The sequence below is a fragment of the Hyla sarda genome, chromosome 9 (assembly GCF_029499605.1).
Source record: "Hyla sarda isolate aHylSar1 chromosome 9, aHylSar1.hap1, whole genome shotgun sequence".
Classification (NCBI taxonomy): Eukaryota; Metazoa; Chordata; class Amphibia; order Anura; family Hylidae; genus Hyla; species Hyla sarda.
Window position 1 is genome coordinate 172399721 of NC_079197.1, and position 26583 is coordinate 172426303.

Below are 26583 nucleotides of genomic sequence, written 5' to 3' on the forward strand. Positions count from 1 at the left end.
TTATCTACCGACTCCACAGCCCTGCTTTAGAATGCTGGCGGTGCTTTCACTCTAGTGGTAGCATGAGATGGAGTCTAAAACCCACACAAGTGGCTCAGGTAGTGCAGCTCATCCAGGATGGCACATCAATGCGAGCTGTGGCAAGAAGGATTTGCTGTGTCTGTCAGCGTAGTGTCCAGAGCATGGAGGTGCTACCAGGAGACAGGCCAGTACATCAGGAGACGTGGAGGAGGGCAACAACCCAGCAGCAAGACCGCTACCTCCGCCTTTGTGCAAGGAGGAGCAGGAGAAGCACTGCCAGAGCCCTGCTAAATGACCTCCAGCAGGCCACAAATGTGCATGTGTCCAATCAAATGGTCAGAAACAGACTCCATGAGGTTGGTATGAGGGCCCGATGTCCACAGGTGGGGGTTGTACTTACCGCCCAACACCGTGCAGGACGTTTGGCATTTGCCAGAGAACACCAAGATTGGCAAATTTGCGCCCTGTGCTCTTCACAGATGAAAGCAGGTTCACATTGAGCATGTGACAAAGTCTGGAGACGCTGTGGAGAACGTTCTGCCTGCAACATCCTCCAGCATGACTGGTTTGGCAGTGGGTAAGTAATGGTGTGGGGTGGCATTTCTTTGGGGGGCCGCACAGCCCTCCATGTTCTTGCCAGAGGTAACCTGATTGCCATTAGGTACCGAGATGAGATCCTCAGACCCCTTGTGAGACCATATGCTGGTACGGTTGGCCCTGGGTTCCTTCTAATACAAGACAATGCTAGACCTCATGTGGCTGGAGTGTGTCAGCAGTTCCTACAAGAGGAAGGCATTGATGCTATGGACTGGCCGCCCGTTCCCCTGAATCCGATTGAGCACATCTGGGACGTCTCGCTCCATCCACCGTAGACTGTCCAGGAGTTGGCGGATGCTTTAGTCCAGGTCTGGGAGGACATCCCTCAGGAGACCATCCTTCACCTCATCAGGAGCATGCCCAGGCATTGTAGGGAGGTCATACGGGCACGTGGAGGCCACACACACTACTGAGCCTCATTGGGACTTGTATTAAGGACATTACATAAAGTTGGATCAGCCTGTAGTGGGGTTTTCCACTGTGATTTTGAGTGTGACTCCATATCCAGACCTCCATGGGTTGATACATTTCATTTCCATTGATAATTTTTGTGGGATTTTGTTGTCAGCGCATTCAACTATGTAAAGAGGAAAGTATTTCATACGATTAGTTCATTCTTTCAGATCTAGGATGTGTTATCTTAGGGTTACCTTTATTTCTTTTGAACAGTGTGTGTGATCTTGTCTCACCTATAGATCGGATCGGACTCTAATCCTGCCATTGTAGATGCATTAGTTACTCGGCCATAGCTTCTTCATAGCTGAATTATTTGTGCCTTTTTGCATACAAACTGCAGGGGGCAGTAAAGGACATTATCCCATGTAAATCGATAATAATAATACTTATACTCTGATGTTACCAAGAAGAAACCTCCATATAGTCTATGGCAGTGTTTTCCAAACAGTGTGTCTCCAGCTGTTGTGGTTGTCTGGTCATGCTGGGAGTTGTAGTTTTGCAACAGCCGGAGACACAATAATTTTTTGTTTTTTAAACACTATGGAAAATAATTATATATGTTTGATAATTTTCTAGTCTTTGAGTACTTACAACTACTTGTTGGACACTCCATGCACCACCCTATGATGCCTCCATTGACAATACCTTTATAATATGGCAGGTGTATAGAATCCGAGGCACATGGTGGTACAGAATGGACTCCATGTTACAGTACAGATCTATAACACTGCTGTGTACTAGAAGCTTTTAACAAGTTTGTATGAAACTTTGCAATATGAATTATTGAGGGATAGGGAACATTTTTCTTCTCTTTCCAGACTCTGCGTTGGGTGATCCCCGTAGTCACCATATTAATAGTTTAATTTTGTTAAATAAGATATTTGAAGGAGTGGGATGCAGTTGCAGCTGATGGGTATAGAGGAACAGCAGGGGGCACATGTGAGCAGTAGAGCCTGTCCAGTCAGCTCCGAGTGTGGACTGAAGCCAATGGAGACAAGGAAAAGCCATAACCACAATATGCACCTCTATGGTCTCCAAACGAAAATAAAAGGTTCTTCTCACCTGGATTGTATGGCAGCATTTCCGAGATCTGAGCTGTCAGCCCAACCTTCAGCGTAGACACATATATTATCACAAACTAATTTACAAAGTATAGCTTCTGAATTACTGCTATAATACTGTCCCCTATGTACAAGAATACAACTACTATAATACTGTCTCCTATATACAAGAATATAACTACTATAATACTGCTCCTATATACAAGAATATAACTACTATAATACTGCCTCCTATATACAAGAATATAACTACTATAATACTGCTCCTATATACAAGAATATAACTACAATAATACTGCTCCTATATACAAGAATATAACTACTATAATACTGTCCCCTATGTACAAGAATACAACTACTATAATACTGTCTCCTATATACAAGAATATAACTACTATAATACTGCTCCTATATACAAGAATATAACTACTATAATACTGCCTCCTATATACAAGAATATAACTACTATAATACTGTCCCCTATGTACAAGAATACAACTACTATAATACTGTCTCCTATATACAAGAATATAACTACTATAATACTGCTCCTATATACAAGAATATAACTACTATAATACTGCCTCCTATATACAAGAATATAACTACTATAATACTGCTCCTATATACAAGAATATAACTACAATAATACTGCTCCTATATACAAGAATATAACTACTATAATACTGCCTCCTATATACAAGAATATAACTACTATAATACTGCTCCTATATACAAGAATATAACTACTATAATACTGCTTCTATATACAAGAATATAACTGCTATAATACTGCTCCTATATACAAGAATATAACTACTATAATACTGCCTCTATATACAAGAATATAACTACTATAATACTGCACCTATATACAAGAATATAACTACTATAATACTGCTTCTATGTACAAGAATATAACTACTATAATACTGCTCCTATATACAAGAATATAACTACTATAATACTGCTCCTATATACAAGAATATAACTACTATAATACTGCTCCTATATACAAGAATATAACTACTATAATTGTAATAAAGAGAAGAGCACCAGGCACTGTCTACTCGACTGTGAGTCAATTTATCCTGTCCGGACTATCAGGGGTGTGTGACCTGCTGTACTAAGTGCTATGGGGAGCGTCTACGTCTATAAAGGACAAAGTCTTTCATACAATGGCAAGTAGAAATGAAGGTAGACGGACGACTCACCCAGGTAGCAAAAATATCTTCTTTATTCAAGGCTTGCAGCTTAAAATAACAGCAGGTTCAGGGGGGTCTGTCAGCAGGAACGCAGGGCTGTGGAGTGCAACGACCGTATCGCTTCGGACTGAAGCTTCTTCCGGCCTCCAACCTACTACTACTATAATACTGCCCCTATGTACAAGAATATAACTACTATAATACTGCCTCCTATATACAAGAATATAACTACTATAATACTGCTCCTATATACAAGAATATAACTACTATAATACTGCCTCCTATATACAAGAATATAACTACTATAATACTGCTCCTATATACAAGAATATAACTACTATAATGCACAAAGGAGAAAGAGAGGAACGTCACTCACCAGGATTCGGTGCAATTTTCTTTATTTCTTATCAACGGTGCAGAGACATGGAGCACGGACGCCAGAAGGTAGGACTAGCTCATCAGTGGGAAGCTGGGTGACAGCTGTTGCGCGTGCGTATCACGCTTCTTCAGACCCTACCTGTTCCGTGATGCGTCACCCTTAAGAGCACACCTCCCTGGGTGACGCACCCGGAACAGGTGCGTGCTAACTGTTACATTAAAAACAATAGATAACAACTCGTAATGCAAAAGGATTTGTTACAAGTGAAAAAGATTTCTATCAAAAATAGTATGAATGTAGAAAAGTACAAAAATTACAAAAATTATTCTCTTTATAAAAATGTATCCATAAAAAGAGAAAAGATTAAGGGGTGGAATGCATTAGGGAGATCTTGTCGCACTCCGGAAAGTCTGATAAAGTGACCCAATTTATTTGTGAGTCCTTGGCATTTATATTAAAAAACAATGCATTTCTGTTCGACGAAGTGTGGTACAGACAGATCGGGGGTGTGGCCATGGGCACCCCCGTGGCCTGTACATTTGCAAATCTGTACGTCGCCTCATTTGAGGAAAAACATGTGTTCACCACCTCCAATCCTTTCCTGAAGTTCGTCCGGTGCTATCTCAGATTTGTCGATGACGTGTTCATCGCCTGGGATGGCACCGCGGCGAACTTCAGAGAATTTGTAGAATACCTCAATGAAAAAAATGATATGAATCTTAGATTCACTTACAAAGTTGATTCGAAAAAAATGGAATTCTTAGATGTTCTTATCGAAACTGAGGGAGGGGAACTTCGTACATCAGGTTATAGGAAGCCCACAGCCTCTAATTCTCTGCTTCAGTTCTCGAGCTACCATCCTCAACACACAAAAACCGCTTTACCCTATGGACAATTTTTGCGTTTGAGACGCATTAATGATACCGATGAAAAATTTATTTCTCAAGCCGAAGAGCTGAAGCAGAGGTTATTGGCTCGTGGTTACCCTGTATTCATTATTAATACAGCATTAAAAAAAGCCCTAGCACAGGATAGAAATAATTTACTCTCAATTAACAAAAACAAAAAAGCTAAAAAAGATATTAAAGTAAAATCCTCTGACAATCTAGCACCTAGGTTCTCCTTTTCCTTCAAATTTAGCCCCCTTGAAAAAGTTATAAGAAGAGCGGTACATAATAGTTGGTCCTTGATAAAAAGTGACACCGACCTTGGAAAACTGGTACATGATAGACCTCTAATCACATTCAAGCGTTGTAAAAACCTGAGGGATGTAGTCACTAGTAGTAACTTCTGTTCGAATCCAAAAACCTCTGACTGGCTCACAAAATCTGGCCCCACAGGGAACCACAAGTGTGGTACATGTATTTGGTGCCCCAATATATATAAAATAGGAAAAAGCACCCAAATTGGTGGAGAAATCATACATGTCAACACCCTGATCACCTGTAGAACCCAGTGGGTTGTGTATGCGATGACCTGTTCATGTGGAAGGTTTTATATTGGCAGCACAAAACGCACCCTGAATACTAGATTCAGGGAACATGTCTATTCAGTTAAAACTAAAAAAGGTGCACCCCGTTTTATCGAACACATGAACAGTGAGCATAAAGGCATCTGTGATAACTTACTCTTTCAGGGACTCGAAGTTATCCGCAGCAAAGAAAATTCAGATAAAAGAAAACTTCTGTTACAAACAGAAGCCAAATGGATCATAAAACTTAATGCTGCCGGCAACCTAGGACTCAATGAAAGAGTGGACTACAGTGTCTTTCTGTAATTTATATTCCTATGTTTCAGGTTAATTTATAACTTTTTTCCTTTTTCCTTTTTCCTCCTTCCCTTTTCTTCTTTTCTCTTTTTATAGATACATTTTTATAAAGAGAATAATTTTTGTAATTTTTGTACTTTTCTACATTCATACTATTTTTGATAGAAATCTTTTTCACTTGTAACAAATCCTTTTGCATTACGAGTTGTTATCTATTGTTTTTAATGTAATAGTTAGCTCGCACCTGTTCCGGTTGCGTCACCCAGGGAGGTGTGCTCTTAAGGGTGACGCATCACGGAACAGGTAGGGTCTGAAGAAGCGTGATACGCACGCGCAACAGCTGTCACCCAGCTTCCCACTGATGAGCTAGTCCTACCTTCTGGCGTCCGTGCTCCATGTCTCTGCACCGTTGATAAGAAATAAAGAAAATTGCACCGAATCCTGGTGAGTGACGTCCCTCTCTTTCTCCTTTGTGCATACTTTTGTGAATGCTGCATCTTTAAGGGACTTGGAACCACACAGTGTACAGTGCCTGCCAGCACTTTATGGAACTGTAGCGGACAGATTCAGGAACCAGGGTACATACATCTTGCTGCTGAAGCACTAAGGGAGGAGCGCTATTCGGGGTAGAGGTGCCGACTATTTACTCTTGCTGAGTTATTTGCGATATTGCTTATTTCTATTAGTCTGAGCACACCCCTAACTCCCAGCTCGCAAGCCTCATACGCATACCATGGAATCCGAAGATTCGTCTGACAGTATACCAGAGGTGCCGGACGGTGCAGTAGGAGCCGGACGGAAGGATGCTAGGGACTTTTTTCATCAGTGTAATGTGAAGGACACGTTACAAGTCCTAAGCCTTAAGAACCTTGAATTCAAAGTACTTGCCTTGGCGGAAAAGGAAACACGGTTATTTTGGACAGTTAACTCATTACGGTCATACGTGGACTGCGAAAGGGTCCCGAGAGGTTTAAGAGCATATAAAGAACCCTCTCAATTCAGTGATGACCCTGAATTTGTCCACACCTGGAAAAACATCCATCAGGAATATTGCATGCATATGTTAAGAGCCGTCATAGATAGGAATGAACAAGAATATACAAAAGTAACAGAAGAATTACTAAAGACAAAAACAGAACTCAGAACCCGCTTGGACGAAGAAAAATTTCATACTTTTTCTAAAAAAATGGAAAGAAAAATAGTGGCATTACAATCCATTATCAAGGATCAAAAAAAGGATAAATTTATTAGAGATCGTCTAGACTATGAATCTGAAAAAGTGTTTCCCGTAGGAGGTCCAAAAAAACAACGCCCGAGACGACCCAGAGGCGGACAAGCGAGACGCAGAACAACCGATTATTGGACCACCGAGTCCGATTCAAGTGGGAACGAAGATCCAAATAGAAAGTCTAGAAAGGACGATAGTGAAAAACAAAGAACCTCAAAAGAAAATCAAGAACAAAAAGATCAAGAAACCGCATCAAACACCAAAAAAATGGACTCTAACATCAAAAAAACAAGTGGCCCTTTAGGCGGAAAGCACGAAGGGGACCTAGAAGGAAAAGGAGAAGAGGACCTAGGTCGTCCCAAAAGGAACACCCAGAGGAACAAAAAAGTGTCCTGGAACAAGTAGAAGATGTCTGTTCAGTTATCAATCTTACGGACAGGTCACTCGACCAGGACACTATATCTCTGTTAAGCAGAGGTCTCAACTACTGTATTACGGAGGACTTCAACATAGTGGACTTTGAAGTAGATCTATTTAAGTCCATCAGAAAATTAAATCTGAAAAAAATATTTGCTAATAAAAATACAGCTATTAGTCCACTGGAAGGGGAGATCCCAGCAGTAGTTGGCCCTCTTGGGTTTAGCGTCCTCAAAGATGCTACAACTAGCGAGCTCGAATGTCTCGACCATTTAATTGATTTGCAGGACACAGCCGAGGACCCCATAGTCACTAGGGAACTGTCATTTGAGGACTTTAAGGGTGGTGTTAAATCCTCCTTTTGTCCTCAGGTGACACCAGGGAGTAATATCGATCTCTTTCATAATAATGTACTTCGTGAAGTTAAGTCCCTTATCTATAAAAAAGACCCCAGCAATTTGAGTTTAGGTGAGAGAAGAGCACTAGACTGTCTCAAGAAAAGAAATGATATTGTCATAAAAAAAGCCGATAAAGGCGGTAATGTGGTCGTTATGACCACAGAATATTACAAAAACGAAGCTCTGAGGCAGCTAGGCAATTCTCTCACCTACACCAAATTGCATACGAATCCTGTCCCTAAAATTAGAGAGAATCTACAGGGCCTACTTAGAAAAGCAGTTGAAAACAATATTATTTCTAAAAAACGTGCTGAAAAATTGATTCCTTTGTTTCCTTCTAGCCCGCGATGGTACTTCCTGCCGAAGGTACATAAGACCTTGGAAGCCCCCCCCCCCCCGGGAGACCAATAGTCTCAGGAAGGGGCTCAGTCACAGAACCATTGTCCAAATATCTGGAGTGGTTACTGCGACCCCTTCTGCAGGAAGTGCCATCGCTGGTAAAGGACACCAACCAATTTCTTTTGTTTTTACAGGATTTAGTATGGTCAGATAATATGCTACTAGCCTCTATAGATATAGAGAATCTCTATACTAGCATTCCACAAGATAAAGGGGTGGAATGCATTAGGGAGATCTTGTCGCACTCCGGAAAGTCTGATAAAGTGACCCAATTTATTTGTGAGTCCTTGGCATTTATATTAAAAAACAATGCATTTCTGTTCGACGAAGTGTGGTACAGACAGATCGGGGGTGTGGCCATGGGCACCCCCGTGGCCTGTACATTTGCAAATCTGTACGTCGCCTCATTTGAGGAAAAACATGTGTTCACCACCTCCAATCCTTTCCTGAAGTTCGTCCGGTGCTATCTCAGATTTGTCGATGACGTGTTCATCGCCTGGGATGGCACCGCGGCGAACTTCAGGGAATTTGTAGAATACCTCAATGAAAAAAATGATATGAATCTTAGATTCACTTACAAAGTTGATTCGAAAAAAATGGAATTCTTAGATGTTCTTATCGAAACTGAGGGAGGGGAACTTCGTACATCAGGTTATAGGAAGCCCACAGCCTCTAATTCTCTGCTTCAGTTCTCGAGCTACCATCCTCAACACACAAAAACCGCTTTACCCTATGGACAATTTTTGCGTTTGAGACGCATTAATGATACCGATGAAAAATTTATTTCTCAAGCCGAAGAGCTGAAGCAGAGGTTATTGGCTCGTGGCTACCCTGTATTTATCATTAATACAGCATTAAAAAAAGCCCTAGCACAGGATAGAAATAATTTACTCTCAATTAACAAAAACAAAAAAGCTAAAAAAGATATTAAAGTAAAATCCTCTGACAATCTAGCACCTAGGTTCTCCTTTTCCTTCAAATTTAGCCCCCTTGAAAAAGTTATAAGAAGAGCGGTACATAATAGTTGGTCCTTGATAAAAAGTGACACCGACCTTGGAAAACTGGTACATGATAGACCTCTAATCACATTCAAGCGTTGTAAAAACCTGAGGGATGTAGTCACTAGTAGTAACTTCTGTTCGAATCCAAAAACCTCTGACTGGCTCACAAAATCTGGCCCCACAGGGAACCACAAGTGTGGTACATGTATTTGGTGCCCCAATATGAAAATAGGAAAAAGCACCCAAATTGGTGGAGAAATCATACATGTCAACACCCTGATCACCTGTAGAACCCAGTGGGTTGTGTATGCGATGACCTGTTCATGTGGAAGGTTTTATATTGGCAGCACAAAACGCACCCTGAATACTAGATTCAGGGAACATGTCTATTCAGTTAAAACTAAAAAAGGTGCACCCCGTTTTATCGAACACATGAACAGTGAGCATAAAGGCATCTGTGATAACTTACTCTTTCAGGGACTCGAAGTTATCCGCAGCAAAGAAAATTCAGATAAAAGAAAACTTCTGTTACAAACAGAAGCCAAATGGATCATAAAACTTAATGCTGCCGGCAACCTGGGACTCAATGAAAGAGTGGACTACAGTGTCTTTCTGTAATTTATATTCCTATGTTTCAGGTTAATTTATAACTTTTTTCCTCTTTCCTTTTTCCTCCTTCCCTTTTCTTCTTTTCTCTTTTTATGGATACATTTTTATAAAGAGAATAATTTTTGTAATTTTTGTAATTTTTGTACTTTTCTACATTCATACTATTTTTGATAGAAATCTTTTTCACTTGTAACAAATCCTTTTGCATTACGAGTTGTTATCTATTGTTTTTAATGTAACAGTTAGCACGCACCTGTTCCGGGTGCGTCACCCAGGGAGGTGTGCTCTTAAGGGTGACGCATCACGGAACAGGTAGGGTCTGAAGAAGCGTGATACGCACGCGCAACAGCTGTCACCCAGCTTCCCACTGATGAGCTAGTCCTACCTTCTGGCGTCCGTGCTCCATGTCTCTGCACCGTTGATAAGAAATAAAGAAAATTGCACCGAATCCTGGTGAGTGACGTCCCTCTCTTTCTCCTTTGTGCATACTTTTGTGAATGCTGCATCTTTAAGGGACTTGGAACCACACAGTGTAGCGGACAGATTCAGGAACCAGGGTACATACATCTTGCTGCTGAAGCACTAAGGGAGGAGCGCTATTCGGGGTAGAGGTGCCGACTATTTACTCTTGCTGAGTTATATAACTACTATAATACTGCTCCTATATACAAGAATATAACTACTATAATACTGCTCCTATATACAAGAATATAACTACTATAATACTGCTCCTATAGACAAGAATATAACTACTATAATACTGCTACACACCACACACAATCTATTGATCTGTAGTATTAGATGTCATATAAAAGGTTTATTTATATGTTAATATACAGTGAGTGTTATCGTCAATTGACTAGGAAGGAACTGGGGACACTACATGGACGTGTCACAGACTAACAATGGTCTGATCTACTGGAGAATCTTCCTCATGACTTTCTTCATAGCGTGATTTCTCAGACCGTATATAATGGGGTTCAGCATCGGGGTGAGTAGGGTGTACCCTATAGTGGCTACTCTTTCTCTTAGACCTACAGAGCCGGCTGAAGGACGGAAATAGACCGAGGTGATTGTCCCATAGAACAGACAGACGGTGGTCAGGTGAGAGGAGCAGGTGGAGAAGGTCCTCTGCATTTTTTCCTTGGAACGAAGACGAAAGAGAGCGACCAGAATAAATGTGTAAGACAGGATGATAGTGAGAAAAGGGACCCCGACAGACGCGGCCCCTTCTGTGAGGATGAGGGAGAAGTTGGAGGTCGTGTCTGAATCCGAGACTGATAAGACTTGGGCGATTTCACAGAAGAAATGTTTGACTTGCTTTATTCCCGAATATTGAAGAGTGGTCACCATGAGAGTATGGAGAAGAGAGTGGGCAGCGGCAGCCAACCAGGACAGGACCACAAGTATAATGCACCAACTACTCCTCATCCTGTTCTTGTACCTCAGCGGGCTGCAGATGGCCACATATCGGTCATAGGCCATGACCGCCAGGATGTTGTTTTCCAGGTTTCCGAAGAAGATGAAGAAAAACATTTGGGTGATACAAGAAGGAAAACCTAAAGACCTTGTATCCGACAGTAGGGTGGACAGGAGAGTCGGGATGGTGCTTGACACGAAGCACATGTCCACAATAGAGAGGATACTGAGGAAGAAGAACATGGGGGAATGGAGGGCTCTGTCATACACGATACAATAGATGATCAACAAGTTCCCCAGAATTGTAACCAGGTACATGATGAAGATGATGAAGAGAAGAGAGAAGCGAATCTCAGGGACATCGGAGAATCCCAGGAGGACAAACCGCACTTTGGAGGAATTGTGAATGGACATCACAGAAGGGACCGGCGAGAATATGGATATCAGGACCTGTCTATAAGAAGGAGGACATAATCATTTTATTATACAGTTATTGTGAGACACTCACTGATATCCTTCTGTAACCATATTAAAGGAGAACTCCAGCAAAAACTAAATTATTAATTAATTATCCAGGGGCTATGGGATAAGTACCTGATTGTGGGGGCCCGATTGCTGGGATCCCCATTCCTAGTTCTGCAGGCGGTACACACCCCATTAATTTCTATGGGAGCGCCAAAGAGACAGCACTCGGGCATCTTCAGCGCTCTCGGTAGACAACAAGTGCTCCTTCACCTACAGCCGGGTCCCATTCTTAGGATGGGGGGGTTCCTTGCGGACGGACCCCCCCTGTGGTCAACTATTTATCCCCTATCCGGTGGATAGGGGATGTCAGTTTTGGCTTGAGTTCTCCTTTTAAAGATCTCTGCTTGCTGTCAATAAATAGACAATTCCTGTTAACATCTGGAAGCCAAATCCCACTGGAACTCGTCCTTCTCACGCAGTGGAGAGTTTTTTCTTTTTACTAAACTTCTAGTCTACAGAAACCCTGGGAACCCAACACAGCAGCAGCACAGATCTTTATATTCAGGGTGGGCCATTTATATGGATGCACCTTAATAAAATGGGAATGGTTGGTGATATTAACTTCCTGTTTGTGGCACATTAGTATATGTGAGGGGGGAAACTTTTCAAGATGGGTGGTGACCATGGCGGCCATTTTGAAGTCGGACATTTTGAATCCAACTTTAGTTTTTTCAATAGGAAGAGGGTCATGTGACACATCAAACTTATTGGGAATTTCACAAGAAAAACAATGATGTGCTTGGTTTTAACATAACTTTATTCTTTCATGAGTTATTTGCAAGTTTCTGATCACTTATAAATAGTGATGTCGCGAACATAAAATTTTCGGTTCGTTTCGGCAAACTTCAGCAAATGTTCGCGAACCGCCATTGACTTCAATGGGCAGGCGAATTTTAAAATCCACAGGGACTCTTTCTGGCCACAATAGTGATTTAAAAGTTGTTTCAAGGGACTAATACCTGGACTGTGGCGTGCCGGAGGGGGATCCATGGCAAACTCCCATGGAAAATTACATAATTGATGCAGAGTCTGGTTTTAATCCGTAAAGGGCATAAATCACCTATTATTCCTAAATTCTTTGGAATAACGTGCTTTAGTCCCCTTTAGGCAGCACATAGAGCCCCCCTTTAGGCATCACATAGTTAGATCCCCCCTTTAGGCAGCACATAGATTCCCCCATATTAGGCAGCACATAGTTAGAGCCTCCCTTTAGGCAGCACATAGAGCCCCCCTTTAGGCATCACATAGTTAGATCCCCCCTTTAGGCAGCACATAGTTAGATCCCCCATTTTAGGCAGCACATAGATTCCCCCATGTTAGGCAGCACATAGTTAGAGCCCCCCTTTAGGCAGCACATAGAGCCCCCCTTTAGGCAGCACATAGATTCCCCCATATTAGGCAGCACATAGTTAGAGCCTCCCTTTAGGCAGCACTGGTTTTATTTCACAGCCCAAAAAGGTATTTTTTTTAATTTTATTTGAACAACTGTCACACCAAATGTGATTTGCACTAGTGTGACAATGAGCAAAAAAGGTTGCCAGCGGAGTTCCCCTTTTAAGCAGAGGTCCTCAACCAGGGTGCCTCCAGCTGTTGCAAGACACACGGACTGAACTTATAGCCCTTTTAATACTGTAGTTAGTTGCTTGAAGGAACTTAATTTTTATACTGGAGTACCCCTTTTAACCAGCGGTTCCCTCCCAACCACGGTGCCTCCAGCTGTTGCAAGACACACGGACTGATATTTGAGCCCTAAAAAGGGCTTTTTTGGGTGCTGTCCTCAAAGCAGATGTTAGACTAGTGCTTTAGGAGTAAACTGGACCCTGAATACACAACCTAGCAGCAACCTAGCCATCGCTTTCCCTATACAGCAGGAGCAGCTTCTCTGACCCTCCACTTTCTAAGCCTGCAGCATGCTGAATGAGGGTAAAATGGCGTCCGTGCAAGAGGTAGGAGGGTCTGGAAGGGAGGGACTGCTGCTGATTGGCTGTAATGTGTCTGCTGACTCTGACGCACAGGGTCAAAGTTTACCGCAATGTTAAAGTATAGGAGGCAAATCGAACTTCACATATGTTCGCCCGGCGATGCGAACACGAACATGCTAAGTTCGCCGGCGAACAATTCGCGACATCTCTACTTATAAAATGTGTTCAATGTGCTGCCCATTGTGTTGGATTGTCAATGCAACCCTCTTCTCTATATACTGCTATATACTACTATATACACCGCAGGAGAAATGCTAACACAGGCTTCCAGTATCCGTATACACTGCTATATACTACTATATACACCGCAGGAGAAATGCTAGCACAGGCTTCCAGTATCCGTATACACTGCTATATACTACTGTATACACCGCAGGAGAAATGCTAGCACAGGCTTCCAGTATCCGTATACACTGCTATATACTACTGTATACACCGCAGGAGAAATGCTAGCACAGGCTTCCAGTATCCGTATACACTGCTATATACTACTATATACACCGCAGGAGAAATGCTAGCACAGGCTTCCAGTATCCGTATACACTGCTATATACTACTATATACACCGCAGGAGAAATGCTAGCACAGGCTTCTAGTATCCGTATACACTGCTATATACTACTATATACACCGCAGGAGAAATGCTAGCACAGGCTTCCAGTATCCGTATACACTGCTATATACTACTATATACACCGCAGGAGAAATGCTAGCACAGGCTTCAGTATCCGTATGCACTGCTATATACTACTATATACACCGCAGGAGAAATGCTAGCACAGGCTTCCAGTATCTGTATACACTGCTATATACTACTATATACACCGCAGGAGAAATGCTAGCACAGGCTTCCAGTATCCATATACACTGCTATATACTACTGTATACACCGCAGGAGAAATGCTAGCACAGGCTTCCAGTATCCGTATACACTGCTATATACTACTATATACACCGCAGGAGAAATGCTAGCACAGGCTTCCAGTATCTGTAGTTTCAGGGTGTCAGGTCCGAGCATTCCTAGATGAACAGTTTCCTGGAAAGTGGATTGGTTGTCGTGGGCCAGTTGAATGGCCCCCAAGGTCTCCCGATCTGACCCCCTTAGACTTTTATCTTTGGGGTCATCTGAAGGCAATTGTCTATGCTGTGAAGATACGAGATGTGCAGCACCTGAAACTACGGATACTGGAAGCCTGTGCTAGCATTTCTCCTGCGGTGTATATAGTAGTATATAGCAGTGTATACGGATACTGAAGCCTGTGCTATCATTTCTCCTGTGGTGTATATAGTAGTATATAGCAGTGTATACGGATACTGAAGCCTGTGCTAGCATTTCTCCTGCGATGTATATAGTAGTATATAGCAGTGTATACCGATACTGGAAGCCTGTGCTAGCATTTCTCCTGCGGTGTATATAGTAGTATATAGCAGTGTATACCGATACTGGAAGCCTGTGCTAGCATTTCTTCTGCGGTGTATATAGTAGTATATAGCAGTGTATATGGATACTGGAAGCCTGTGCTAACATTTCTCCTGAGGTGTATATAGTAGTATATAGCAGTGTATACGGATACTGGAAGCCTGTGCTAACATTTCTCCTGAGGTGTATATAGTAGTATATAGCAGTGTATACGGATACTGGAAGCCTGTGCTAGCATTTCTCCTGCGGTGTATATAGTAGTATATAGCAGTGTATACGGATACTTGAAGCCTGTGCTAGCATTTCTCCTGCGGTGTATATGGTAGTATATAGCAGTGTATACGGATACTGGAAGCCTGTGCTAGCATTTCTCCTGTGGTGTATATAGTGGTATATAGCAGTGTATACGGATACTGGAAGCCTGTGCTAGCATTTCTCCTGCGGTGTATATAGTAGTATATAGCAGTGTATACGGATACTGAAGCCTGTGCTAGCATTTCTCCTGTGGTGTATATAGTAGTATATAGCAGTGTATACGGATACTGAAGCCTGTGCTAGCATTTCTCCTGCGGTGTATATAGTGGTATATAGCAGTGTATACGGATACTGGAAGCCTGTGCTAGCATTTCTCCTGCGGTGTATATAGTAGTATATAGCAGTGTATACCGATACTGGAAGCCTGTGGTAGCATTTCTCCTGCGGTGTATATAGTAGTATATAGCAGTGTATATGGATACTGGAAGCCTGTGCTAGCATTTCTTCTGTGCTGTATATAGTTGTATAAAGCAGTGTATATGGATACTGGAAGCCTGTGCTAGCATTTCTCCTGCGATGTATATAGTAGTATATAGCAGTGTATACGGATACTTGAAGCCTGTGCTAGTATTTCTCCTGCGGTGAGTCTGGAGACGCAGTGGAGAACGTTCTGGTGCCTACAACATCCTCCAGCATGACCAGTTTGGCAGTGGGTCAGTAATGGTGTGGGGTGGCATTTCTTTGGTGGGCCGCACAGCCCTCCATGTGCTTGCCAGAGGAAGCCTGACTGCCAGTAGGTACCGAGATGAGATCCTCAGACCCCTTGTGAGACCATATGCTGGTGTGGTTGGCCCTGGGTCCCTCCTAATGCAAGACAATGCTAGACCTCATGTGGCTGGAGTGTGTCAGCAGTTCCTACAAGAGGAAGACATTGGACTGGCCGCCCGTTCCCCAAACCTGAATCCGATTGAGCACATCTGGGACGTCTCGCTCCATCCACCACAGACTGCCCAGGAGTTGGCGGATGCTTTAGTCTAGGTCTGGGTGGACATCCCTCAGGAGACCATCCTCCACCTCATCAGGATCATGCCCAGGCGTTGTAGGGAGGTCATACAGGCACGTGGAGGCCACACACACTACTGAGCCTCATTGGGACTTGTTTTAAGGACATTGGCAGGATAATGGTTTACCTATCTAATATATTACATAATACCATCCCCAGCATACTCTAGACTGCCCTATACAGTAAGATCTTGCTTCTCAGAGCTTTCTATGAAATTGGGCAGAGAGAGAGAATCTTAGAATTCACTTTTATCAGGGGTGTAACCTGTAGCTTCTGGTTCACACACAGATTTTTTTTTTTTTTTTTTTACAGCCGATTTTGCTTGAAAAACATAATTTTTTTTTCTTTTAAAACTGTTAATAATGACCACAAATTGGACTTTTTTGATCAAAAGACATTCCACTCGATTTTAGGTCTGAAATGTAATTTTGTTTAAAATTTATCTAACCATTAAAATGGCAAGAAAAAAACCTGTGAAAAAGATAGAAAGAAAAAAAGATATACTCACTTGCCCTGATCCCCCACTATGTTCATCCCAATGGGGCCCAGTCCCCGCTGAGCAGCGCTTCCTGTTTTCACCAAGCCAATCTCTGAGGTGGGCCATCTGTACAGCTGGTGAGAGGGTGAGAGGGTGTGGGAACTGGACCCTGTTTGGATGAATGCAGTGGGGGATTTGGGTCTTCTGTTCAGGATCCTAATGTCTCACCTAGAGTAGAGAGATTACAAAGGGTGTCTCTCTTCCTCTCGAGGGCCCATCCTGTCCTGCATTACACAGACAACCTATTGATTTTATAGGCATTTCATCTATGGTGGTGCCGCAGGGAAGCTGAACACTAGGTTCACACTGTGGACAGATGTTGGCTGTCCGGGCATGCTGGGAGGAGACCTTTGGTGGGGTCCATGATTCAATGGGGTAGAACCAGGGGTCAAGTCCTTAAAGGGGTACTCCGGTGGAAAACTTTTTTTTTTTTTTTTATCAACTGGTGCCAGAAAGTTAAACAGATTTGTAAATTACTTCTATTAAAAAATCTTAATCCTTCCAATACTTATTAGCTGCTGAACAGAGTACCCCTTTAAAAAAAAATAAAAAAATGTGGGAACTCTTCCACATAAGGGCTGGTCCTGCAGGACTCCTGCTTATGGGAATGGAGTTCCTGCCATGGAACAAGTGCAGGAACTCAGTTCCCCCGTGTTCCTGCAGGACTTGAGCCCTGGGTAGAACTATTTTGGTATCGGTTCTGTAATGTGCAGCTTTAGAGTCGAACATGGTCCAGTCCTGTGACAACCCATCCCAAAGTTCCTCTGATCCCCCCCTTTGGCTTTTCATATACGTCTTATGAATGGGAGGACATAAGAAACTAGTGTGCAGGAGAACCCTTAATAGATCAGTGTTTTTTTTAACCAGGGTTCCTCCAGCTGTTGCAAAATGATCTCTCTCCCACCCAGCGGTTGCCCCATCCATTGAAGCAGAATAGTCTCCCTTTGCACACCGAGTGATGTAATGTCTCGGGCCGCACTCCAACCTGGGAAATCCCGAGACCTGAATCATCTTATATGCTGTTAAAAAAAAAAATATTGGGGCAAAAATCACAGAAGAATTGTGAGAAAACCGTCACACACAGGTACAGACACTATATTATGGACTACACTAACTTTACAGCCCCTGTAGCATAGTCAAATAAAAAAAAAATCCTGGAATACCCCTTTAAGCTACTATTCAGGCTACTTTCCTACCTTGTCTTGTCTTTTTTTGCCTTTTGTCTTTAATGAATTTTCTAAAAAATAAAAAATAAATTATTTAAAAAAAATTTAAGAAAAAAGAAAAATAAGACTTTCAAGAATGTAGATGCAGATCTTGTTAAATGGAAAATGTGGGGAAGGCGCGGTCATGCTCGTGTAGGTGGAGGGAGACTCTAAGTAATATAATAATAATATTAATAATAATAATAATAATAAAACAATATAATAATAATAATATAATAATATAACAATATAATAATCAAATAATAATATAATAATATTATAATAATAAAACAATATAATAATAATATAACAATATAATAATCAAATAATAATATAATAATATTATAATAATAAAACAATATAATAATAATATAACAATATAATAATCAAATAATAATATAATAAATAATAATATAATAATAATAAAACAATATAATAATAAAACAATATAATAATAATATAACAATATAATAATCAAATAATAATATAATAAATAATAATATAATAATAATAAAACAATATAATAATAATATAACAATATAATAATCAAATAATAATGTAATAAATAATAATATTAATAATAATAATAAAACAATATAATAATATAACAATATAATAATCAAATAATAATATAATAAATAATAATATAATAATAATAAAACAATATAATAATAATATAACAATATAATAATCAAATAATAATGTAATAAATAATATTAATAATAATAATAAAACAATATAATAATAATAATATAACAATATAATAATCAAATAAAAATATAATAAATAATAATAATATAATAATAATAATAGTAAAACAATATAATAATAATTAATAATAATAATATAATACTACATTTGGCAAGATGAAAGGATAAACAGTACAGAGAGAGCGGAATAGAAAGATTGTGTCTTATTGTAAGTTGTCGGCCTCAAAGCTCCGGTTATATATGGGACTTGTTGTTCCTCCCGGGGGCCGCGTCTCCCTAAACACCAAGCGAATTAATGAACCAGACGCACAGATTCATTATGTACAACGAAGAATTCCTTATGGATTCCACTCACTTCAAGGAATAATGTGGAGTGGAAAACAATGGAGTAATATGGGGGCTAAAACTCTAAGTGATCTATGACAATGACCTAAGTGTCTATCACAGTGTTTCCCAACCAGGGTGCCTCCAGCTGTTGCAAAACTACAACTCCTAGCATGCCCGGACAGCCGTTGGCTGTCCGTGCACGCTGGGAGTTGTAGTTTTGCAACAGCTGGAGCCACACCTGGTTAGGAAACATTGACCTATACTATATACGACTACATAGTCCAACATACTGGGAGTTGTAGTTTTGCAACAGCTGGAGGCACCCCTGGTTGGGAAATATTGACCTATACTATATATGACTACATAGTCCAACATACTGGGAGTTCTAGTTTTGCAACAGCTGGAGGCACCCCTGGTTGGGAGACACTGACCTATACTGTATACTACTATGTAGTCCAACATGCTGGGAGTTGTAGTTTTGCAACAGCTGGAGGCACCCCTGGTTGGAAAACATTGACCTATACTATATACTACTATATAGTCCAACATGCTGGGAGTTGTAGTTTTGCAGCAGCTGGAGGCACCCTGGTTGGAAAACACTGACCTATTCTATATATTACTATATAGTCCAACAAGCTGGGAGTTGTAGTTTTGCAACAGCTGGAGGCACCCCTTGTAGAAAAACATTGACCTATACTATATAACACTATATAGTCCAACATGCTGGGAGTTGTAGTTTTGCAACAGCTGGAGGCACCCCTGGTTGGGAAACACTGAATTATACTATATACTACTATATAGTCCAACATGCTGGGAGTTGCAGTTTTGCAACAGCTGGAGGCACCCCTGGTTGGGAAACACTGGTCTATGAACATATAGGTCTGAGATAGGAACATAAGGATGAAAGCTGAACTGGTGCAGGAACCAATGTAAAGATGTCTATATACCTTATAAGAGAGTCAACTGAACCCATCTGACTGTATAAGGTGTAAGACAGTGACAGGAAAGGTGCTGGAGGATCGAAATGTTTCACCAAGGTCCCTGTGGTATATAAATTCCAGGCTTCAGGATGAGCATATCTCATCCAGGGAAAGCTGGGTGAGATAGAACAAATCAAGAAATTGTTAACCCCTTAAGGACACATGATGTACTGGAACGTCATGTGTCCTCTCCCAATCTATAATGCGGGGCCACGCCGTGGCCCCGCGTCATAGCGGGTCGGGCCCGGCCTCTAACAACGGCCGGGACCCGTGGCTAATAGCGCGCGGCATTGATCGCAGTGCCACACGCTATTAACCCTTTAGACGCGGCGCTCAAAGTAGAACGCCACATCTAAAGTGAAAGTGTGCCGGTTAGCTCAGTGGGCTGTTCGGGATAGCTGCAGCGAAATCTCGGCATCCCGAACAGTTTACAGGACAGCAGGAGGGTCCCTACCTGCCTCCTCGCTGTCCGATCGCCGAATGACTGCTCCATGCCTGAGATCCAGACATGAGCAGTCAAGCGGCAGAATCATCGATCACTGGCTGTTAATCTGTGAAATCCCCAAATCTAGTATGGCCTCCATGTTGGAAAATGCAGTCCGGTGTACATCTTGAGCAATGTATACAATCCTTGTACAGCAGTTTGAGGGTGCATATTGTTGTGCGAGTCGTTCATTTAGAAGCCCAGATCCTGGATCTAGAGGAGCAACTGGCAACACAGACGCATTGACAACTTGGAGAGGAGTCTCCTGCTCACTGAGCACGTACTCTCTGAGGTAGAGGTGGGGGAGGATAGTGGGACGGAGGGGCAGGACAGTCAGGCAGTTAGCTGGGTTACAGTTAGAAAACGGGGTAGAGGGAAGAGTGTCAGGGAGGCTAGTCCTGAACTGGACACCCCAGTAAATTTGCCCGTTTAGCAGATGAGGGGGGATGTCATTTCAGAGCTAGCGGTACTGCAGAAAGATACTGCCTCTGACCACCAGGGGGGTGTCTGCTCCAGTAAGGAGGTAAGGAGGAGTACAGGGCAGGCCAGACAGGTACTGGTAGTGGGGGACTCAATTATAAGGGGGACAGACATGGCGATCTGTCACAAAGACCGGGATCGCCGAACAGTATGTTGTCTTCTTGGCGCTCATGTTCGGCACATCGCGGATCGGGTAGACAGGTTGCTGGGTGGGGCTGGAGAGGACCCAGTGGTCATGGTACATATTGGCACCAATGACAAAGTAAGAGGTAGGTGGAGTGTCCTTAAAAATGATTTCAGGGACTTAGGCCGCAAGCTTAAGGCAAGGACCTCCAAGGTAATATTTTCTGAAATACTACCAGTACCACGAGCCACACCAGAGAGGCAGCGGGAGATCAGGGAGGCAAACAAGTGGCTCAGAAGCTGGTGTAGGAAGGAGGGGTTTGGGTTCATAGAGAACTGGGCCGACTTTGCTGTCAGATACCGGCTCTACCGTAGGGATCTGGGGAGGGGGCGCTGTGCTTGGGGAGAAGATGGCTAGAAGGGTGGAGGAGTGTTTAAAATAGGGACTGGGGGGAGGGAACCTACAACATAGAAGGGGAAGATAGTGTAGACAGAGATCTGGGGATAAGTAATAACACTGGGGGTGGAGCTGGGGGAGGGGTTAGAACAGCCATAAGTGATCAGAGGAAAGATAATAGGAAGGATAACATGAAGTGCACATATACTAATGCCAGCAGCCTCAATAATAAGATGGAGGAGCTGGAACTATTAATGTTGGAGGAAGACTATGACATAGTGGGGATAAGTGAGACGTGGCTGGATGGGATCTATGACTGGGCGGTTAATGTACAGGACTACATTCTGTTCAGGAATAATCGTACAAGTAAGAAAGGGGGAGGGGTTTGCTTATATGTAAAATCCTGTCTTGGGCCCTTTCTGCGTAAGAACGTTAGTGAGTAAAATGATCATGTGGAGTCTCTGGGTGGAAATAAGGGGTGGGGGTAAGAACAAGAAATTACTGATAGGGGTTTGTTATAATTCACCAAGTATAACAGAAACAGCTGAAAACCTAATTATAGGACAAATAGATGGGGCAGCAAAGAAGGGGGACGTAATTATTATGGGGGACTTTAACCATCCTGACATCGACTGGGAAGCTGAAACCTGCAGGTCCAGCAAGGGAAACAGTTTTTTGGCAATAGTAAAGGACAATTACCTTTCCCAACTAGTGCAGGACCCAATAAGAGGTGGGCTCTTCTGGACCTTATACTAACCAACAGGCCAGAAAAAGTATCCATGGTAGAAGTAGGGGGTCATCTTGGCAATTGCATAATACGTGACCACTGCATAATACGTTTTAGTTTATCTTATAAGAGGATGTCTACTAGTGGGGCTACAAAAACATTAAACATCAGGAAGGCCAATTTTCAACAACTAAGAAAGGACCTCAGTGACATAGATTGGGACCGTGCCCTTAGTAATAAAAGTACACAAGCTAAATGGGACACTTTTATTTATTTATTTTATTTATATAGCGCCTACAGATTCCGCAGCGCTTACTTTTAAGAGCATCCTAAATAGATATTGTGAACGACATATACGCTATGGGAATAAAAGGGCTAGAAATAGGAGAAAACCAATTTGGCTAACCAAAACAGTTAAGGATGTGATAAACATTAAGAGGAAAGTGTTTACATTACTAATACAGGAAGTTAATGGGAAAACATTAAAGAATTATAAGGAGAAAAATAAAATCTGTAAAATAGAAATAAAACTAGCAAAAGAGAATAATTGCCAGAAAGTAAAAAGAACTCCAAAATATCCTTCACCCTCATAAATAATAAGAAATGTAAAGCTGGAAATGTTGGCCCCTTAAGAAATAATATGGGGGGTAATGGTGGAGGAGGATGAGGAAAAGGCCAATCTACTAAATGACTTCTTCTCTACTGTATTTATAAAGGAAAATCAAATGATCAAATGTCAGTTAACAGGAGAGGGAACAAAGTAAATTCTCCGGCAAATCTCACCTGTTTAAACCAAGAAAAGTTGAGGTGCCGTCTTAGTAACATAAAAGCACACAAATCATCAGGCCCAGAGGGCATCCATCTCAGGGTTTTGCAAGGATTAAATACTGTGCTAGACAGACTCATATTCCTTATAGTTAACCCCTTAAGGACCAGGCCAATTTTCGTTTTTGCATTCTCGTTTTTACCTCGTCACCTTCGAAAAATCATAACATTTTCAATTTTACACCTACAGACCCATCTGAGGGCTTGTTTTTTGTGCCACTTGTTTTTTGTACTTGTAATGACATCAATCATTTAATAAGAAAATCTACTGCAAAACCCAAAAATATATATTTGTGCTTTGAAATTAAAAATAAAAACACCATTTTGTAATTTTGGGGGCTTCCATTTCTACACAGTGCAATTTTCAGTGAAAATGAAACCATATCTTTATTCTGTAGGTCCATACGGTCACAATGATACCTAATTTCCGTAGGTTTTGTTTTATTTTACTACTTTAAAAAAATTATAACTATATGCACCAAAATTTATATGTTTAAAATTGTCATCTTCTGACCCCTATAACTTTTTTATTTTTCCGTATATGGGGACATATGAGGGCTCATTTTTGTGCCGTGGTCTGAAGTTGTTATCAGTAACATTTTTGTTTTGATGGGACTTTTTGATCGCTTTTTATAATTTTTTTTTATGGTATATGAAGTGACCAAAAATGCCAAATTTTGAAATTTATACCTTATAATTTAATAGTTCTGACATTTATGCACGTGGCGGTACCACATATGATATTGTTTTATTTTTTATTACATTATTTTATTTTAAAAAATGGTAAAAGGGGGGTGATTTAAACTTTTAATAGGGAAGGGGTTAATTAACTTTTTTTCTTTATACTTTTTTTTAGCTGTAACATGCAATCGTTTGATTGCTTACACTGATCAATGCTATGCCGTAGCATAGTATTGATCAGTGTTCTCGGCGCTCTGCTGCTCTAGCCTGCTGAGCAGGCTTGAAACAGCAGATCGCCAAACGGATGGCGAGGAGGCAGGAGAGGACCCTGCCGTCGTCCAGTAAGCTGTTCGGGACATTGAGATTTTCTCTTGATAGTCCCGATCAGCTGAGCTGAGCTGACGGGATAATTTCACATTAATTTTATTACTAAAGGGTTAATGCATTAGCCGTGGGTCCTGGCTGCCCGTAGGGTCAAAAAGGGATCCTGGGTACTATAGACTTGTAAGTTTGAAGGCCATCTGCGGCCGAAAACAACTTATCCCCTACCCACAGGATAGGGGATAAGTGTTTGATCGCGGGGGATCCGAACCCCCCCACGATCTACTGCACGGGGCCACGGCTCTGCCACGGCTCTCCCGTGCAGGAGGCGTGCAGGAGGCGTGCCGGCCGCAGCATGACGTTGCGGCTTACATGCCTCCTCCATGTAGTTCTTTGGGAGAGGTGGGGAGGTAGCGTTCGTGTCTCCCCGCCTCTCCCATAGAACTGTATGGGGAGGGGGCGTGGAGGGGGGCGTACCATCCACCTCTCTAGGTTGATGCTATGTGCATTAGCATTCTTGAGCACTAATGTGGGGGCCCCATTCCGGAGATCGTGGGGAGTCCCAGCGGTCGGACCCCCCACAATCAAACACTTATCCCCTATCCTGTGTATAGGGGATAAGTGTTAGAACGCTGCAGTTGTCCTTTAACATCTGTAGTGTGTATGATTTTGAGGGTTTCCTGAGAGAGGCTATTCTAAAATATCTTAATGAAAATAACCTCCTAACACAACACCAACATGGGTTTATGTGGGATCGGTCCTGTCAGACTAATCTGATCATCTATAAGGAGGTCAGTTATAGATTGGATCGGGGTGAAGCTGTGGATGTTATATTTCTGGACTTTTCTAAGCATTTGATACTGAGCCACACAAAAGGTTAGTACATAAAATGAGGATGCTGGGACTGGGGGAGGATATATGTAAATGGTTTAGCAACTGGCTCAGTGAGAGGAAGCAGAGGGTGGGGATCAATGGAACTTACTCTGGTTGGGTGACAGTTACTTGTGGGGACCACAGGGGGCAGTACTGGGTCCACTTCTTTTCAATATGTTTATTAATGAATGGACAGTAAAAAGATCTTTCTAGTAATCTTTTTGTATCTAGGCCGGTAACCATGACAAGGGGGCATCCTCTACGTCTAGAGGAAAGAAGGTTTCACCATCATCCCAGACAGAGATTCTTTACTGTAAGAGCATTGAGACTATGGAACTCTTTCCACATGATGTTGTGATGTCTGATTCAATAAACAAGTTCAAGGAGGGCCTGGATGTTTTTGTAGAGAGTAATAACATTACAGGTTATGGATATTAGATTTATGGGGATAGAACATTAATCAATATTGGGATCGGGAAGGAATTTTTCTCTGTCATGGGGCAATTGGCATCAGCCTCATGGGGGGGTTTTCGCCTTCCTCTGGACCAACACAGTAGGGTTTAAGGTAAACTCGATGGACTCTTGCCTTTTTTTGACCTTACAAACTATGCTACTATGTTACTATCCCTTCCCCTTCATCCAACCATACCCCTTCCCTTCAATTCTTTGGTTGAACTTGATGGACGAATGTCTTTTTTCAACCATACTAACTATGTAACTAAGGCCTACCTAAGGTCAGCATCATCAAATCCCAAGGATCCATTTGGGGTTTTTGCCCTTTGTGTCTATTCCCAATGCTTATAGACCATGGCATGTTTTAGGTTGTTGTATGCCCTTTTGCAGAAGAGTTAGAAGTTTTTATGTTTTCTACCTATTAGGGCATTTAAGGCATTTAAGAGCAAATCTGACAGGCACTGTTTATAGCAATGATTCTTCTTCTTTTTTTTTTTTTTACCATGGAAATGTCATGGGATTTCCTAAGACCTTCTACTCGCATCCCTTTTTGAAACAGATAAAATGACTGCCACAGAAAGTTAAGAGGACCTAAAAATATTCTTCACCTACATAATAAAAATTTTTATAGTGACAATGTTGGTCTATTGAAAAGTAATCTGGGTTTAATAGTCTGGAGAAGATGAGGAAAAGGCCAATCTATTAAATACATTCTTCTCTACTGTACACAAAGACAATACCTAGGAATAATGTAACTTTTCCTTAACTGTCACCTGCTTAACCCAATAACAGGTGCAGCAGGGACACAAACACCTGGTCCATGTGACCTCCATCCTCAAATAAGTGTGCCCAGAAATTATAAGTCTGTAAATTTAACATTTGTGGGTAAATGTGTGATGGTCTTCTAAGAGAGGCTATCCTTATAATAAAGCATCAGAATGGGTTTATGAGTGATGGGTCCGGACTTAGTAATCTGATCAGGTTTCATGAAGAGGTCAGTTCTAGTTGATTCTAGTTTTGTCTGTATACAAATCACTAGTCAGACCACATATGGAGTATTGTGTCCAATTTTGGCAACCGTTACGTTAGGACATGGCTGAACTGAAGAGGGTGCAGAGGAGGGAGACCAAGGGAATTAAGGAAATGGATAGACTGCAGAACTAAGACATCACTTGGGGTTATTTAGTTTGGAGACGTCTTTTTATACCTCGGACAGTAACCATGACAAGAAGGCATCCGATACGTCTAGAGCAAAG

At 41.7% G+C, this 26583-nt stretch overlaps 1 long non-coding RNA gene across 1 annotated transcript in view; it reads right to left on the reverse strand.

The window, feature by feature from the left end:
- Window positions 1-26583, reverse strand: part of LOC130291090 (uncharacterized) — an 81847-nt gene that overhangs the window by 51764 nt on the left and 3500 nt on the right. Inside the window, exon 3 of the long non-coding RNA XR_008847795.1 lies at window positions 17938-17978. This is a non-coding gene — a long non-coding RNA (uncharacterized LOC130291090). The remainder of the gene's footprint in view (window positions 1-17937; window positions 17979-26583) is intronic.